We start from the raw sequence: 18623 nt of genomic DNA, 5'->3' as shown, positions 1-18623 counted from the left end.
GATTCCGTATTACCGTAAATCCCGGCGGTCGGGATCCCGGCGTTCAGAATCCTGATGCCGGAATCCCGACAGCCGAAATGCCGACAGGGGGGGGGCGTGGATCGCCACGCAGCGGGCCGGGTGCCTCGCTACGCTCGGCACACTAATTTATTCTCCCTCCAGGGGTGTCGTGGACACCCCAGGAGGGAGAATGTGTCGGTATTTCGGTGGTCGGGATTCTGAACGCCGGGATCCCGACCGCCGGGATGGTAACTGCATCCCTTTTAAAGTGGTAGTACAGCCTCTTACCAGCCTACTCCGGGACCTACTTAGCAGGATAGTGTAGTGCACTGTGGCTGACTGCATAGGCTATTCTTCCTTAGGCAACTGAGGAAGTTCAACATCCCACAGAAGCTTCTACTCCGCAATTGTGGAGTCTGTACTGTGCTCTTTAATACTGGTCTTGTACGGCTCCACCAGCAAGAGAGACAAATGCAGACTCCAAAAGGTAGAACTGTGTAGAAGATAATCGGGACGGACCTTCCCTCTGTCCAGGACCTGTACCTGGCTAGAGCAAAAAAGCGGGAAATGAAGATAGTCAAGGACCAACTACATCCTGGCCATGGCTTGTTTAACCTGCTGCTATCAGGCAGACGCTACAGGGCTATTCCCACCAGAAGCCTAAAAATTTTCTTCCCACTGTCTAGTCGCGCCATAACCCTTTGCACGTAATCTAACACGGTGTCCCCTCGGAATAACTTTCTATATGACTGTACATGTTCCCCTACCTGTTTATATTGTTTATTGTTTATACTGTTTACTTGTTACCCACCTGGCTGCTGCACAGCAAACCCAAAACGGAGGAGGAGGCTATCAACTTCTTCCAGCAGCATGATCTCCTTCCGCTGATGCAGAATTGCGCTAATGGGCATGCTATGCGGCTGTCAGTGAAGGAGTGTATGTGGAGGTGCCATGTTAAAACGTGCCGGCTCAAGGTGAGCCTCAGAGCGGCCCACTGGTTTCCAGGGTGCTGCTTATCCTTTGTCACCTTGGTGCGCTTCATCTATTCATGGGCCCAGGAGCTGACATCAACTACTGTCAGCAACAGCTGGACATATCGAAGAAGACAGCGGTTCTGTATAACAGATGGATGCGGGAGGCTTGCACCATGGACCTCATGGCGCAGCCACAGCGCCGTAGCAGCGGTCCAGGCCACATCGTGGAGGTCGATGAGAGCTTGTTTGTCAAGCGGAAGAGCAATGTCGGCCGTACGTTACCACAGCAGTGTGTTTTAGGGGAAATTTGTTGGGAAACTGGACAGTGTTTACTCACCATGGTGCCCAGACGCGATGCCAGCTCTTTGATGGTGGCTATAATTGACAATATAGAGCCAGGCACCACTATTTTCATGGACTGCTGGAGGGCGTACAGCACTGAACAGCTGGAACTTGCAGGTTATCAGCACGCCCAAGTAAATCGTTGTTTTCATTTCATAGACCCGTCCACAGGGGTTAGGCGGCTGGGGGGTGTATAGTTATGGCTAGGATACTAGAGGGTATATAGTTAGAGTTAAACTGCGGGAGGGGGGTGTATAGTTAGATTTAGGCTACGGGGGATGTATAGTTAGAGTTAGGCTGCAGGGGAGGGGGTGTATAGTTAGAGTTAGGCTGCGGGGGAGATATTGCTAGGCTTCCAGGGGTGTGTAGTAGCTACTAATCTGGCCCCCTATGCGTGAAAGAAGGTTTCATAAAGAGGACACTCTGAAAAACAAACCTTCAGAAATTTGTTAAGAACCCCAGCTCACGGCATTTATCCTTAATACCCATCCTGCTCTGCTGCCGCTGGGGACCCTGACTTCCACAACGGGTGTGGAATATCCCACTTACCACCCTGCTTCTCTGCTGGAGTGTCCCCTGAATCGCTTGTCTGCCGGAGAGTGTGGATCAGTAGCTGAGGCCTGCAGCTGCGCTGAGCCGTGGCCACCGCCGAACTCCTACTGTGCTGCTGAGATCCTGTGAGTCTGCCTCTGCGCCTCTCTCCCGGGTGCTGCAGCGGGCCGAGTGACAGGCGCTGGTTGCCCTCTGTGAAGTTGAGCGGTGTGGGCGGGAAGCGGCCTCGCTTGAGACGCGCTGCCGCTGTCCGCGCAGGGAGTGCCGGCGCCATCTTGCCCGCGCGTCCCCCTGGGTTGAGGCGCTTGGGGTTGTGACTGTCTGCTGAACTCCTCCTGGGACCAACTGGGATTACTGGCAGTGTACTGCCCTGCTGTGGCATCCCGAATCCCCTGTGTGCCGAACTCCGGAGCTCCCAGTGCTCAAACCCCTGCTTTGCCTTGCCAGCCTTTCGCTGCCTGTAGCCTCCGCATACTCCAGATCTTTATCTCTTACATCTCGGCGCACTCTGACGCCCGGAGACAGCATAGCCAAGCCGTACTTCGCTGGGGCACGGAAGAACCCGCGGCCATCTTGGCCTGTAAGGTACTGCTCTGACTAGTGCCATTATCCTCCTCCAGTCTGCACGGGCTTGCAGCTCAGCCGGGCTGCGCGGTGCTGGAGAAGGGGAGAGACTGCAATTTTACTGTAACTGGTGGTGTGCTAGCCATCACCGGTTTCTGCTGGGAACCTTAATGATAGTTGGTCAGCTCTCCTCCACATTCTGAACCATGGATACCAACGCAACTTCCATAACTATGGAAGCCTCTATTAATCAAATCCTGCAGGCCATACATGCCTCTACTGGAAGGCTTATTGCCTTGTTTGCTGATGTGCGCCCCGCTTCCTCTGCTCCTGACAAATATGCTGTTGGAGAGGAGAAGTCTTTGCCCACACACAATAATCCTGTGAACTCTACGGTGCTTATGCATGGTAAACTCCTGGATGAGCTCTTCACGATGGATCTACCTTCCTTTGAGTATCTGAGGAACTCTGTATATATATGCCTGGAAGCGTCTACAATTCAGCTAAAACCTAGTAGATTTAGCCTTTCTGCAGCTGTACAACCCCTTACTTCATCCACTGGCTATACTTCTAATTGTCTCCGTGAGAATGGACATATAGTGGGATGCCCTCATTTTCGACTTTCTGCATACTGGGAAAACCTGACTCCTGAGACTTTGTACCTTCACTATGTGGAATACTGGCCGGACTAATGCATTATAATTCATTATACCTTTTCATTGAGAATGCCACATTCACGATTTTTTACCTTGTATCGAGTCATCCCCTTTTTTTTTTTTTTTTCCTTTCTCCTAAATCATATCCTGCTTTTACACTCTTATGCTGTCTATAATTCCTGAGCTAACCCTGCTCTACAATAGGATTGACAGCTGGTTTACATAATGTCGTGCATTTATATACCCTGCTCTAAATATGTCGTATTTGCCACATATGTTATCCTGCTGTTTACAGATGTATTAAATAATGACCCAGGTGACTCCTGGGTTCGTATACTAAATGACCGTTGTGTCACTATTACATCCTGATGGTATTTGCCCTATGCTTACACAGGCCACGGCCCTGTCTGTCCATATGCTACTTATCCGTTTCGATTATAGATAGGGGGGGGGGGGGGGAGGGAGGGGGGTGAATTAGGTTTTTAGGCTAGTTCAGCTTATATAAGCTGTAGGCCACTAATTTATTCCCTCTTAGAATAGTTGACATAGGTAGTTGAGGGGGGGGGGGGGGCTTGTTAGGGATCCAGGTATACCTAGGTTGGGGTTAGGTCATACAGGGTGGGGGAGTTTTGGGGAGGTTTGTTTTGGGTCCTTTTGGGGGGTTTTGTTTTGGGTAGTATAGACAATATATTATAGATAGTGGATTTTTCTAGTTTGAGCAGTGGTGTCCTTGATAGATGTTTGTTTAATACTGAAATTGGAGGGTGCGTAATGATTGTGGGAGAGATACTGTAATATGTCATTTGTATACCTCTTCTCAAACTGCTGATCGCAAAAGCCCGGATGGCGCCTCCGGATGCTGGCGCATTTCTCCTGGAAGGGTGATACCCGATGTGTATACCCGAATAAATGTTTACGTACCTATACATGCATATTTCTATGATTTCCCTCAACGCATTTGTTGTCAGATTTGTCATATATGTTATATGCACCCTATGCAACCCTGCTCTTGTAAGGTTTTGTTTGTCTCTGTAAAACCAATAAAAATTACTTAATTAAAAAAAAAAAAATAAAGAGGATACTCTGGACCAACTCACCTCACTGCACCTCTGCATTCATCCCATGGGGACCTCTGGTATCAGGTTCACTGCAGCCTTATTCCCCATTCTGCATTGCATCCTCCTAAGCCCCTTAATCTTCTGCCACTGGGACCCGGTTCCGCGCTACTCTCTACTGCTCCCTCCCCTCCGGCAGCCCCGGACAGCCTGACTCCTGACATACAGGCAGCACAGAGAAATGCGTGCGCAGTACAGGCGGAGGGAGTGACACTGCAGACATCATCCTGAGCCGCTTCCCTGAATGTGTGTCGACCCTACAGAAGTTACAGAGGGCAGGAAGTTTGCATGGTGTCCCAGGGGGGCTATCCGCCATTGCGTTATCCCCTGTGGCATCCGTCCATGTGGTCCATGTACCTCCAGTCCACGGCCTGCAGTGGGGTCTATCCAAGTGGCGGCTGGGGGGCCGGAGCTTATAGCGGAATTTTTCCAGGCGGCAGGATGCAGCTGCTGAATATTTTGAAATGACTCTCAGCCAATCAACGGCCAGCCAGTCATTTCAAAATATTCAGCAGCCGCATCCTCCCACCCGGCAAAATGCTGCTACAAGCTCCAGCAACCCAGCCGCCGCCGCTTGGCCAGACCCTGCTGCCTACCACTAGGAGCTACCTGCCCCCCCCCCCCCCCCTAACCACAACAAGCTGGCCGGACCCTGCTGCCCTCCCCCAACCACCACAGCAGCTCCCCGGGAGAATCACATGCAATAAATTGCATGCAATTTATTGCATGTTAAAACGGCACGTGAGCCTCCTGGGGAGCTGCCAGGGGGCTCTGGGCAAACTGATCCGACTTGTGCTTAGAACAAATCAGGCCAGTGTATGGGGGCCTTAGCAAATCATACTGTATGTGCACAGCATAACACTAGAAGAGAGGGGTAGGGGCATTTCAGTGCTACAATCATCGACCACACCCCCTGACCACACAGCCACACGTGGATTTGTTCCTCTTATGCACAACAGGAGTGATGGCTTTTTTTAAGTTAAACATCTGTTTATTAGAATTAGCACAGAACAGATAGTGTGTACACATGGTAAGATTTGGCTTCCGATGTTCTCGATATACTGAACATCGGAAGCTATATCGCATGCAAATTGCATGCTTTTTTAGGGCTTGCGAGCCCGATGCGCTGCCAATGCGCGCTCCCGTGTGAGCGCAAATCGGCAGCCAGATAGAGAGGGCAGGCAACACTATATAGTGCAGATCTGCACTATATAGTCTAAATTGTGCCCCACTAGCATGCCGTGAGATGCGAGTCCCGATGTCACCTATTTCCTGTCACCTAAGTTGAACCGTATCTGGTCAACAGATCTACGATGTCTACTTTGATCATGTTATGGTCGACCATGCTGAGTCGAACCCATCTAGGTAGATGCCTAAAGATAGTCACCCACATCTAGATCAACAGTAACGGGAGATAGGCGCCAGCATGAGAGCGATGGCATTGTGGTTGACGGTCACATGGTTGACATGAGTTTTCACTATTTTGTTGCCAAAGGTCGACTTGGTTCATACTTTACTATCCAAGTGGACATAGAGTGAGATTATAATAGTGTGCTGAGCGTAGCGAGGCTCCTTGCCCAAAGCATGGCTAGGGCCCATTGTGCACACACAGTGTCCCCGGGGACCCATGTGACATTTGGCCCCAGGGGATGCGGTCGGCAGGTTGGCATTAAATAGGTTGACAGTCAACCACTATTGTTCAACATGCCATAGGTCAACACATGAAAAAGGTCAATATGGGAAAGGGCAACAAGAAAAGGGTCAACATAAGTTTTTCATATTTGTTTCCAATACAGGTGTTGGTACTTGTGTATTATCGCGGTGCCCATCGCATCGCACTGCATACCACTAATTAAGGTATGCGATGGGACCCGATTTCAGCCTTTCCCCGAGCTGAGGTATACAATTTTAATATTGCATCGCATGCCATTATAATGGCATGCGATGCAATGCGACGAGATCATGCCCAATTTGGGCTTATTCCAAAGATAAATGCCCCCCCAGATGCAAAGCGTGGCGAGCACAGCGAGCCCAGCGAGGGGACACGGAATATATGTGAAGTCATCCGCGTCCCCTCGTGGGGCTCGCCGTGCTTCGGGCTCGCTGCGTTTGCCAGTCGCCACACTATATAAAATCAACTCCACGGCGATGTGGATAGTGGGGGTATGAAAAGGTCAGAGGACGCGTACCGCCGTCCCTCGCGGGCTCGCAACGCTTCGGGTTGGCGTTGATAGTGGGGTGGCGTTAACAATGGGGGGCATTTAACATTGTACACCCCCCCTCCCCTGATGGGTAATGACTATCAAAAATCGGGTCTGGGGGGCATTTAACATAGGAATCAGGCATCTGGGTGCCTGTACAATTAAAAATCGGGTCCAATCGTGATGCATCGCATGCGATGCAACGTGATTTTTGGTCGTACAATGCCCTACGATGGAAAACGTGGGCGCCGTGATAATACACAAGTACCCAGGTGTTTTTGTTTACTTTATGTATATCAACATAGACAACAAAAAGTGTGAAAACCCATGTCATCGTATTTGTTGCGTCAAACTTTTGACCCTGCCGACCTAAGCCATGTTGACCTTTTTATTGTGTTGACGAATAGTGTCGACCTTCATTTAGTTGACCCTATGACCCATTCTCCTGGTGCAGAGTGTTATATCATTTGATGTATCCTAAAACTAGGGATGGTCGACACTTCCGGTTTCCGCTTGATGGAGTGAGGGAGGCTGACGCCGGAGCTCCGCTTCATCTATCCCCGTCGAACCTTTTAAAGGCTGCTTGCGGCTTCCACAGGCTATACCAGCCGACATACATCCTCCCCACACCCGATGGATAAATCTTCTGCACCCGCAGTGCCCGCACAGGCGCTAGCCCCGAGGCAAGAAAAAAGACGCCAGATATCCAACATGGCGCCGGAACAAGCCTCGGAGAGCGATGCACTATCACCCGCATCAAAGAAACTTGCTGCAGACACAGTGGGCTCACCACAACAGGTACGCCGACAACTTGACTCTCCAGTCACATATGGAGAGGTGGTGGACGCAATTAAGTCCACCATGACACCGCTCCTAGCACAAGCGGTAGCAGATATAACTGCACAAATGAAAGCCATTACACACAGAGTCACCAATGTGGAGAACACAGTAGGTGCTCTCACACATGATATAGATGGACTGAAACAATCCTATAAAAGTCTACAGACTGACAACCATCACATATGGAATAAACTTGATGAAATTGAAAATAGATCAAGACGTAATAATGTCAGAATTGTAGGTCTCCCTGAATCCTTAAAGGGACCAGCACTGCACCATTTCGCAAGAAACACCTTGCCTACTTTACTGGGTATAGAACAGGAGTGCCGAGATCTTGTTATTGAGCGGATCCACAGAGTGGGACCACCGCCAACTCCTAATAAACCCAGGCCGCGGGTTACCCTATTCCGCTGTTTAAATTTTTTACACAAACAAGCTATATGGGCCGCTTCACGACGCACTAAAGATCTGATATGGGAAGGCCATAAAATCCTAGTTTTTCAGGACTACTCCATGGAACTAACCAGAGCCCGAAAAGCCTTCTCAGAGATTTGCACTCAACTGGTTAAAGAGGGCAAAAAATTTGGCTTACTCTATCCAGCTAGATTACGTCTATATGAAGGCTCATCCCATAAAGACTTTTTATCTGCAAAAGACGCCCAAGCATACCTTCGTGAATCTTCTCGCGCATTGGATCAGGATATAAGTGACCCGTCTCCTGGCACCCTAACTCCCTGAAGAAAGACTGTTGTTAAATATTGACCCTTCAGCTAAGACTTGGTTTAGTCCCGCTCAGGGTGACCCGCTAATGCAGGACAATGCTAACTTACACCCATGAGCTCTCCAGACCAAGACTGCAACTGACCCACATTCACAGGACAGTTCACGGATCTACTCATAATTCAGCATTCAACCGTTACTTCGTGTGTGTTACATGATCATAGGAGATGTTCAGACTCCTATTTATACATAATTGGTTATACTGCGATACTTTTAACCCACAGTCATCCACTATTGATGTTTAATGTTCAAAGGTTTAACTAGATACTAAATCTATAGTAACGATGATGATTGAAATGGCTCCTTTATCATATTCCCAGAAAATGGAAATTTAGCTAGGAAAAAAAAAAAAAGAAAGAAATGTTGGGCTGATCTCTCTTGCTTTGCTTTTTTGTTTGGTTTTTATTGATGTTAGAAAGCAAGACACAACAAGCGAAAAAGGAAAAAAATATTAAACAAATATATAGAATAACAATAACACAAAAAAAAAATATATATATATATATAATAAAAAATGATGTTAATGGAGAGGGAAAACAAAATAAATAAAATAAAAATATTAAAAATATATATATGTAAAAAAATAAACAATTAATAATAATAAGTCTGGTTAGTAAAATAAAATTTATACAGATGCAACATATCTCAGTGTAGCCATGTCAGTACCTTGAAAGCAATATGGCATAGGGCTGGATGGGGAAGGAGCTGCCCGCCCTCCTCCCACTTCTTGATGTTTTAAGTTAAGAAATACAATATAAGAGTTTACTTGTAAGATCCCTGATGTTATCTAGGGTTATAGATATTTCTTACTGTTCCCTTATTACTGGAAGAGGGACATCTCCTTCTACGGTAACAATAATCTGTAAAATAGGAAAGACTACGCAACTAGTAGATGTCCCCAGGAACACAGCTGCCAAATGTAAATATGTTTTAGTCTTGTTTCCCCCTGTCTGTCTCTATCCTAGTGTCTCCCTCCCCCCCTGTCAAATATTCTTTCAGGTTCGCAAGGATTGTGTCTTACTCTACCAGGTACTAACTTCAATCTGAAGATAGGATCCTGGAACGTTGGTGGATTCAACTCTCCAGCTAAAAGAAGAAAACTTCTATCATACCTCAACAAGCAAGAAATCCATCTAGCGTTCCTTCAGGAAACACATCTGAAAGCCGAGGAGGTACTCAAATTGAACATGCTGGGCTGGCGGGTGATAGGCTCCAGTCCATATAATTCGAAATCTAGGGGTGTGGTCACTCTCATCAAACAACACATACAGCATGACATTATGCAAAACATTGTGGACCCCCAGGGCAGATATACTTTCACTAAACTAAAATTGGAGGGCCGGGTCTTCCTCATGGGTAATGTATACGCCCCTAACAAGTACTCACAGCAGTTCTTTCAGACCCTGATTGCCAAATTGTCCCCACACACAGACGCTACCATCATAATAGGTGGCGACTTCAATTTAATTTCAGACAAAACCTTAGATCGTTCGAATTCCACCCGCTCATCATACCGCCTCCCTAAACTAGGTATCCCAGCATTCTCTGAAAGACTTAATCTAATAGATATTTGGAGAGCTTTACATCCCATAGACAAAGAATATTCCTGCCTTTCTGCGGCCCATGGAAGTTTATCCCGAATTGACTACATTTTAGCTTCACACTCAGCATTTCCACTCGTATCCGATTCCAATATAGCTCCTATAGCATTATCAGATCATGCCTTAATCTCCCTCACTATCTCTCTCACTCCACCAAATAAAGGCCCCAAACCATGGAAATACCCATCTTATCTTTCCAAATCTTTAAAATTCCAATCCAGATTGGAGGCGGCTTGGGAAGAATATAAAAACAATAACCTTACACATTTAGAAACAGACCCCATGCTTTTCTGGATGACAGCTAAATCTGTCATTAGAGGAGAAATCATCTCATATGTAGCCTCGAACAAACGCAAACAAACCGAAAAATATATAGCCCTGCAAACATCGCTTTCTCAGGCTTTCTGCCAATATAAGGCTGATCCCTCACTGCATAATAGACAGGCATATGATTCAGCTAAAATTAGCTTTGATGAATACATGCACAATGTGGGTGAGCGCCATCTTTTCTCTATAAATTATAAATATCATAAATTTGGTAATAGAACAGGGAAACTATTGACTGATCTTTTAAACGGCACTAGAGCCCCAGCTACTATTCACCCACTTAAAACCCCACAAGGCACTCTCACATCATCCACCTCTGAGATAGCAGAAGTCCTTCAATCTTTTTATACATCCCTATACTCTGGGCCCCCTCCGAAAGCAACTACTTCTGACTCCCTTCCATCTCTCCCTCCGGACTTTTGGTCCTCCCTGCCGTGCCCCCAAATCTCGGCAAGTCAAGCAGATACAATTACATCCCCCATTACATTAGAGGAAGTAGAAACAGCAATACGCTCTATGAAACCAGAGAAAGCCCCTGGCCCAGATGGGTTTAGTGGAGACTTTTATAAAACTCTTCTTCCAAGAATAGCTCCCACGTTAGTAAAGGTCTTGAATTCTCTATTTAACTCAGCCACTCCACCACATCATTTTAATTCCGCCATACTAAGGATTTTGCCAAAGCCAGGAAGAGATCTTTCTCTCCCTGGTTCCTACCGCCCTATATCATTGCTGAATCTAGATTATAAATTATACACGAAAATACTAGCCAACAGAATCAAACTTATACTACCCTCAATAATACACCATGACCAATCCGGTTTCATAGTTGGACGTCACTCAGAAATTAATTTACGTAAAGTCCTCTCTGTGATACATTCATCTGCCTCATCTCAGACATCCTCAAATCTCCCTGGTCACGGAGGTGGGACAGGAATAGATCACAGAGACGATATCCTACTATCCCTAGATGCTGAAAAGGCTTTTGACCTTGTAGAATGGCCCCACTTATATGACACATTATCCAAATTCGGTTTCCCAGATAAATTCATCACAATATTGCAATGCATAAATTACAAACCCAAGACCCAAATCATATGTAATGGAATACTGTCAGATCCCTTCCCTATACAAAAGGGAACACGGCAGGGATGCCCACTTTCCCCCCTTCTTTTCGCTATTGCCCTTGAACCACTAGCCATAGCACTTCGTTCCTCCTCCATGTATTCGGGCATCAGGGTGGGCGAAATGGACCTTCGCCTATCCCTGTTTGCCGATGACATGCTTTTATTTATTTCCAATCCCCGCACTTCTCTACCCGAAATATTACGGCTGATTGAATCCTTTGGTGAAAGGGCGGGATACCGCATAAACCTGTCTAAATCCGAAGTTCTTCATATACATGACCTAACACAGGACACCAAAACTTTTTTAGCATCACTACCATTTTCCATGGTGACCTCAAGCCTTAAATATTTAGGAGTTAATATTCCAGCAGCCTTAGGTAAATTATACGAATGTAACTACTCTCCCTTGATGAGGAAAATTTACTCAATGCTAGATAATTGGAAACTTTTACCCCTCTCCCTTATAGGGCGAGTGGCAGTCATACAAAGTGTCATTTTCCCAAAAATATTTTATCTAATGCAGATGCTCCCCATTCGCATCTCAGGCCCGGACCTGAAGAAACTTAACTCATCAATCACCAAGTTCCTTTGGCGAGGGAAAAAACCCAGACTAGCTCTCAAGAAACTTTATGATACTAAATCAAATGGTGGATTGGGGCTGCCGGATTTCTTATCATATAACATTTCAGTTTTGATGAGATGTGCGATTGACTGGCTTAATGAAAGCTTCGCTTATACTAATATTGACATAGATAAAGCACTTTTCAATCCTTATTCTATAGGAGCTCTTCTCCACTCCAAATCTTCTCAGATTCCTAAGCATATACGGGAGAACTTGCTTTTCAAAGATGTCTATCAAGCATGGTTACATGTAAATAGAAAATTAAAGAGAAGTCACCAATACACCAAAAATATCCCCCTATGGGCGAACCCGGCTTTCCCTCCTTCTCTACATAATAATAATTTTGCCCAGTGGCGAGAAAAGGGAATAACTGACTCGTCAAAAGTATTTGATCCGGGGGGCAAATTCTTGTCATTTTCAGACCTACGTGAGAAATTCGGCCTCCCACACACGCAATTCTTTATGTATTTACAAGTTAGACACTACATATCTTCAGTGCTTCCTAGGATCTCCCCCTCTGCTCCCCCCCCATCCCCAGATTCACTACAATCCATCTTAAATATTAGTAAGCAAGTACCCTTTCGCACGAAATTCGTATACTCTTTATTAACGAACGCCACATTAAAGGGAAGATGGGAGGATCTTAGATCTAGATGGATTGTAGACATTCCTTCCATTCCTCAGGTAGACGTTTTGAGTAGACATTTTGAAACAACAATGAAGATCTTACAATCATCATATCTGCAGGAGGTCCATTTCTTTACTCTACAAAAGGCATATATATCCCCGGCCAGATATGCACATTTCCGCTCAGACAACTCAAGTCGATGCCCTAAATGCCAGATGTTAAACGCATCCCTCTTATATTGGAACAAACTTCTCAATTATATCACTGACACGTTACATATTAAAGTCACCCCTGACCCACAAGCATGTATACTAGCAATATTTTCCAATTGGAATTTGGGCCACAGTCATAAATCAATTACACAGATCTTGACACTTATAGTCACGATAGCAAAAAAGATCATCTTAACCCATTGGACATCCAAATCATCACCCTCGGTATCAGAAGTCAAATGTAAACTTCTACAGACACTTTACTTTGATCGGAAATCAGCCACTACCAACATAGAAAAAGGAGTTATATCCTTCTATCGCAAATGGGGTTTATTTATTGAAAGTTTAGAAGATGATGTCCAAAAACAAATTTTCTGTATATTTGAAAATACTGAATGGGCCTTGCATCGTTCTTTGTTGTGTACCTCCAAGGCATAGATTACTTTAACTGACGAATCCTCCGACTGAGATTTAAAGATATAAATTTAAAGATATAAAATTAAGATCCTATATCCACTGATTTCGTATAAGCAGAAATACACTTTTTTTGGTGGACAAGTAAATTGGAGATAATAAACAGAATCCTTGCTAGAATTATTTTACCCCACTCCCCTCCCCCCCCCCCCCCTCCTCAATGTGTTTACCTATAGATACCCTTAGGTCTGTATGTTTATATGTGCACATGTTCATTACATATATGCGATAAGTAGAGTTGGTTTTATATATGTATTGATATCAGAGACATTGAGGTTAATTAGTGAAATATATAGACCAATTAAGGTCTACAACGTACAATTACTATACATAGCATCAAACCAGCCAGAAATCTAACAAGACAAGTACTAGTAATATCTGACGATAATTGTAATGTAGAATGCTAAGGTGAAGGCTCCGGAAATGTTTTAGATATTCTGCCTCATGTTAAGATTCGATTCAATCTGTAAGAATAATTAGGGTAGGATTTTACATTTTAAACATATAATTGTATCATACTCCAAGAACGCAATCTGTTTTGTTAATAATGCATACATGGAAAGATATGTAAAGATTTTAAATATGCAAATGTTTATCTGCTTCATGTACCTGATATAAGATTCACTGTACTTTGTTCTTCTAAAAAATTCAATAAACAGAATTAAAAAAAAAAAAAAAAACTAGGGATGGTCATTGATTTGTAATCATCGATGGTTTATGACTGATATAGAACAGTTTTGACATCTATAGGTATAGAACCAGGCAGTTTTCCTTCATTGATGGCACAGTATAACCTGACCCCACAGTATAACCTGACCCCTCCCCTGACCCCAGTGAAGCCTTGCCCTGAGGTTCGGATTGGCCCACGAGCCAGTCAGTCAAAGAAAATGGAGGATCATTGATAGGTAACCATTGATAGGTAGTGGTAACCATCGGTAGTGATCACACCAATGTCTGTTCCTACCTAAAACTGATTATGTAGAATATCTAAAAGCAGCATCAGGGATCTACATTTCCATAACATCCTACACTCATGGTAGATGTCTGCCATGGCTGTTCTGTTAAAAGCTGTACAGTAAGACCTCTTACATAGATTTAGGGGTGTCTGCACAGACCACTATACTTACTCTTTACCATGTACAGTATAGGTAATTTCCTATTATTATATTATTATATTCTGGAAAATTAAATTCTGTTGACCGCTATGCTTGGAGGTGCTCCCAGGAATATTAAATACTAGTACAAAACAAGAGAGAGAGTATTCCTATTATGGGGCACTTATAGGACTAATATTGAGTTGTATTAGAATTATTATTGAACTTCAAGGTTTATCTTCCTGGGGATTGGTTAAAAACAAAAATACAAATAAAATGTAACTTTTATTGTTACTATTATAACATTTCTGGAAGCCAGCGAGATATAAACATTAATTTGACATAAATGAAAATATGTGAAAAGTGTTGAAAAACAAGTAAAAAAAGATTAAAATGTTGTGCACTGTATTAGAGTTGTCTGCAATTCTCTCTGTCCTCAATAAGCTCTTATCAAAGTAATTATTTCTGTTTGTAATAAAGTACTTCCACTAGTAGTTCAGTTCATGTGTGTAATCTGCTGATTCTGGTTATATCATTTGTTAGTATACCGCTATATCAAGGTAGGGTGCAAAGCCTTACAATCGTTCTAAGTAGTTTCCGTCATATACATTTTGATAGTAACTTGGAACGTCCCCTATTTTATTTAATTCTCTGAAATGCAATCGATAGGCTAATTGTATTACAAAAATAGGGTTGGTATAAATATGTTCCCCCTATCTCATGCAGATTTTTATCTGTCATGTATGTTTCTCTGTCTGTGGGCCTTATTCTAGTTCACTCTTTCTGACAAAATCCTTCTTTGATGGACAAAACCATGTGCACTGCAGGAGGGCAGATGTTACTTGTGCAGAGAGAGTTAGATTTGGGTGGGGTTTTACTTCAAAGTGAGATCTATATTGTAATGTACAAATAAAGCAGCCAGTATTTACCCTGCACAGAAACAAAATAACTCACCCAAATCTAATTCTCTCTGCACATTTTACATCTGCCCCCTGCAGTGCACATGGTTTGTCCATCTAAGAAGGATTTTGTCAGAAAGAGTGAACTAGAATAAGGCCCAGTGTAACAGAGCGTATTTTAGGTGTAATAACTACTATAACCTAGACACTAACAGCAAAGATATCTTCTTTATTTTAATTGAGCAGTATATTACATATAACACACTTCTAGTAATCTAGATGGAGAGAGATTGTATGCACTCTTCATACAGTGTTGCTAATTGTTACAGGATATTAGTGCATCCACAGTAAGGCACCTATAAGGCCCCCACACGCCTCCACATTGTGGCACATTTGCAGTTAGCTTTTGCCATTTTACTGGTCGTGTTTCAAAAATGAAAGTTAGGAACTGATTGGTTGGTTCTTTATCTATCTCCAATTTAGCTTTCTCCAAGGTTTGATACATTTCCCCCAAAAGAGGGTTTGGGGACCGGTTGATTACACCTAAGAAAATACATAGTCTTTCTATTTTCTGATTAACTTTTATTCATTAAATATTTGATAGGGAGAATACCACAAGGAGACTGCAGTGATCAGTCTTCTGGAAATACTCCTCATCACGTGGTGGATACTATGTGCTAATTACCTGTACTGCATTATGTATTATATGTATGTTTCTCTCTATGTATATTGTGCTTACGTGTACACAGCTTTTGAAAGAGGAGAGAGTATTAGCCAATCAGCTACTTCCTGCCATGTTACAGGCTGGGTTTGAAAAATGACAGTTGGGAGTTGTGACATCACAATGCAGCCCACTAGGTGTTGTCTCCATTTTGTCTGAGTCACTGCCGCATAGCAGATGCCAGACAGCATTGTGTGAGATTAGACTACCTTTTTTGGGAATCTATTGAACATACCACGAGAAAAGACACTGTATTCAATCATAATATTAAGGTACGTAGCCTAGAGCCTAAATGGAGGAGATGTAGGAAATTATCTGGTTTAAAATAAGAATTTATAGTCTGTGTTTATGAAATGTTGCTGGCTTCTGCCTTTCATACTATGACAGTTGGGAGCTGTGTCCTAGCATACCTCCCAACATGACCCATTCCAGGAGGGACAAAATGCTCTGTTCCTGAACATCCATACCAGTGGCAGATGCCGGGCTGCAGCACAGTCCAAAATTCAGATAGGGGAACCCCACCAACTGCCACCCCAAACACCATAGTCCGATACTCACTGGCAGATGTGGCTCCCCTATTTGAATATTGGACAGTGGTGCAGTCCCACCTCTGCAACTGCCACTGGCAAGGCAGTCCAGGAGCAGAGCATTTTGTCCCTGTCATGTTGGGAGGTATGTCATAGTAGGAAAATAATCTGATCTAAAATAACATGTCAAGTCTGCATTTATATTATGTATAAAATTAATAAATAACTAAATTAATATAAAATAACTAACAATGTAACTAAACAGGTATTTACATTATTGAGTTAAGGCCCATACACACTGGGCGATTATGCCCAGCGTGTATGGACAGCGATGATCACTATAATTTCTGGGGGGAAAGCCGCTCAGTGCATACACACTGAGCGTTTGTCCTATGCCTGGCGCCATCAGCGGGGGAGGATGGCTTTGCATAGTGCAGTGCCAGGGGCGGATCCAGGATAAAATGACGGGGGGCACCATAATAAAAAAGGGTTTGGGTGGGGGAGAGGCGTTGTTAGTGGTGCCAGTGTACATGCTAAGAGAGCAGCAGGAGAGGGTGGGAATGGAATTAAAAATAGGCCCTGGCATTTAAAGTACGCAGGCCCACCATGGCGACAAAAGTGAAGGATGTAGTTATGCGTGTGCCAAAGGCGCACACCGGAAAAGGGTGTGTGGCCACTCAACAGAGGTGTGTCAACACCATATACAACTTCTACACATTATGCAACAAAATACTAGACCCCATTATACTTGCTCCTTACACATGATGCCAAATGGATTGAGCCAAAATTCAAATAATGCCACGTGGATTGTGTCAAAATTCACATAATGCCACATGGATTGAGCCAAAATTTACATAATAACACACACGGATTGAGCCAAAATTCACATAATGCCAAATGGATTGTGTCAAAATTCACATAATGCCACACGGATTGAGCCAAAATTCACATAATGCCACACGGATTGAGACAAAATTCCCATAATGCTACACGGATTGGGAAAAAAATCACATAATGCCACACGGATTGAGCCATAATTCCCATAATGCCACATGGATTGAGCCAAAATTCCCATAATGCCACACGGATTGAGCCATAATTCCCATAATGCCACATGGATTGAGCCAAAATTCACATAATGCCACACGGATTGAGACAAAATTCACATAATGCCCCATGGATTGAGCCAGAATTCACATAATGCCACACAGATTAAGCCAAAATTCACAATACACTTCATAAACAGGGAAATTGTCCACCAAAGGCTTGCATTAAACATTTACACCATAATGTCCATTACACGTTAAGTTACACGCCATTATGTCCATTATGTGTTATGCCAAACACCATAATGCCTATTAAAAATGATGCTACATAAGTGCTGCTTCTCTACATGCTCATTGCCAAGGGTTCCATGCTCATTGCCAGAGGTTCCATGCTCGTTGCCATGTGGGATTACATGCTCATTGCCAAGGGGGAATACAGGCTCGTGGTAAATGGGGGACAGCCGCCACCAGGCAGAAGTAATAGCCACTGACAGTGGCAGAGCCTGGCTGTATTCAGAGCACTGCAGGTCCCGGCTATTTTAAATAATACCCCTTTCACACCAGAAAATGCATTCCCAGGTTGGCCCCTTTTACACCAGCCTAGTCCCTGCATTTTCTGGTGTGAGGGGGAGAGAAAACCACCCCTCCCCCCTTTAACCAGTTATCTCATTTAACCGGCTATATCTTCGGAACCAACTGACCCATTTACATGAGACAAGTATTATATTGAAGAACTTTTGAGTGGGCTTTGAATGATTTTGGTCCAGTGAAACTGGAACGATTGGTTCCAGAGTAATCTGCCCTCAAAGAACATGAACAGCCATGAAATTACATTTCAAAAATAAAAAAATCGGTTTACACGCAATATCTCTGGAATTGATTGACCGATTTGGACCAGCCTGGTATCATATTAAAGGCCCAGCGATTTGGAATTGAATGAAATCAAACACAAGCTTCTGTGATGCCAGGGGGGGAACTAGCAGCCATCGGAACCGGGTGGGGGTCGGAATTGACGGGATGCAGTTAAAATCCCGGTGGTCGGGATCCCGGTGTTCAGAATCCCGACGCCGGAATCCCAACCGCCGAAATCCCGACACATTCTCCCTCCGTGGGTGTCCACGACACCCCTGGAGGGAGAATAAATTAGTGTGCCGAGCGTAGCGAGGCACCGGGCCCGCTGCGTGGCGAGCGCAGCGAGCCCGCAAAGGGGGGGGGGGGGCGATCCACGCCCCCCCCCCCTTGTCGGCATTTCGGCTGTCGGGATTCCGGAGACGGGATTCTGAACGCCGGAATCCCGACCGCCGGGATTCAGTACTGAATCCGA

The sequence above is a fragment of the Crinia signifera genome, chromosome 4 (genome assembly GCF_055691185.1).
Source record: "Crinia signifera chromosome 4, ASM5569118v1, whole genome shotgun sequence".
In the NCBI taxonomy this organism is placed as follows: Eukaryota; Metazoa; Chordata; class Amphibia; order Anura; family Myobatrachidae; genus Crinia; species Crinia signifera.
The sequence above is the reverse complement of the archived record's forward strand: the minus strand, read 5'-3'. Positions refer to the sequence as shown.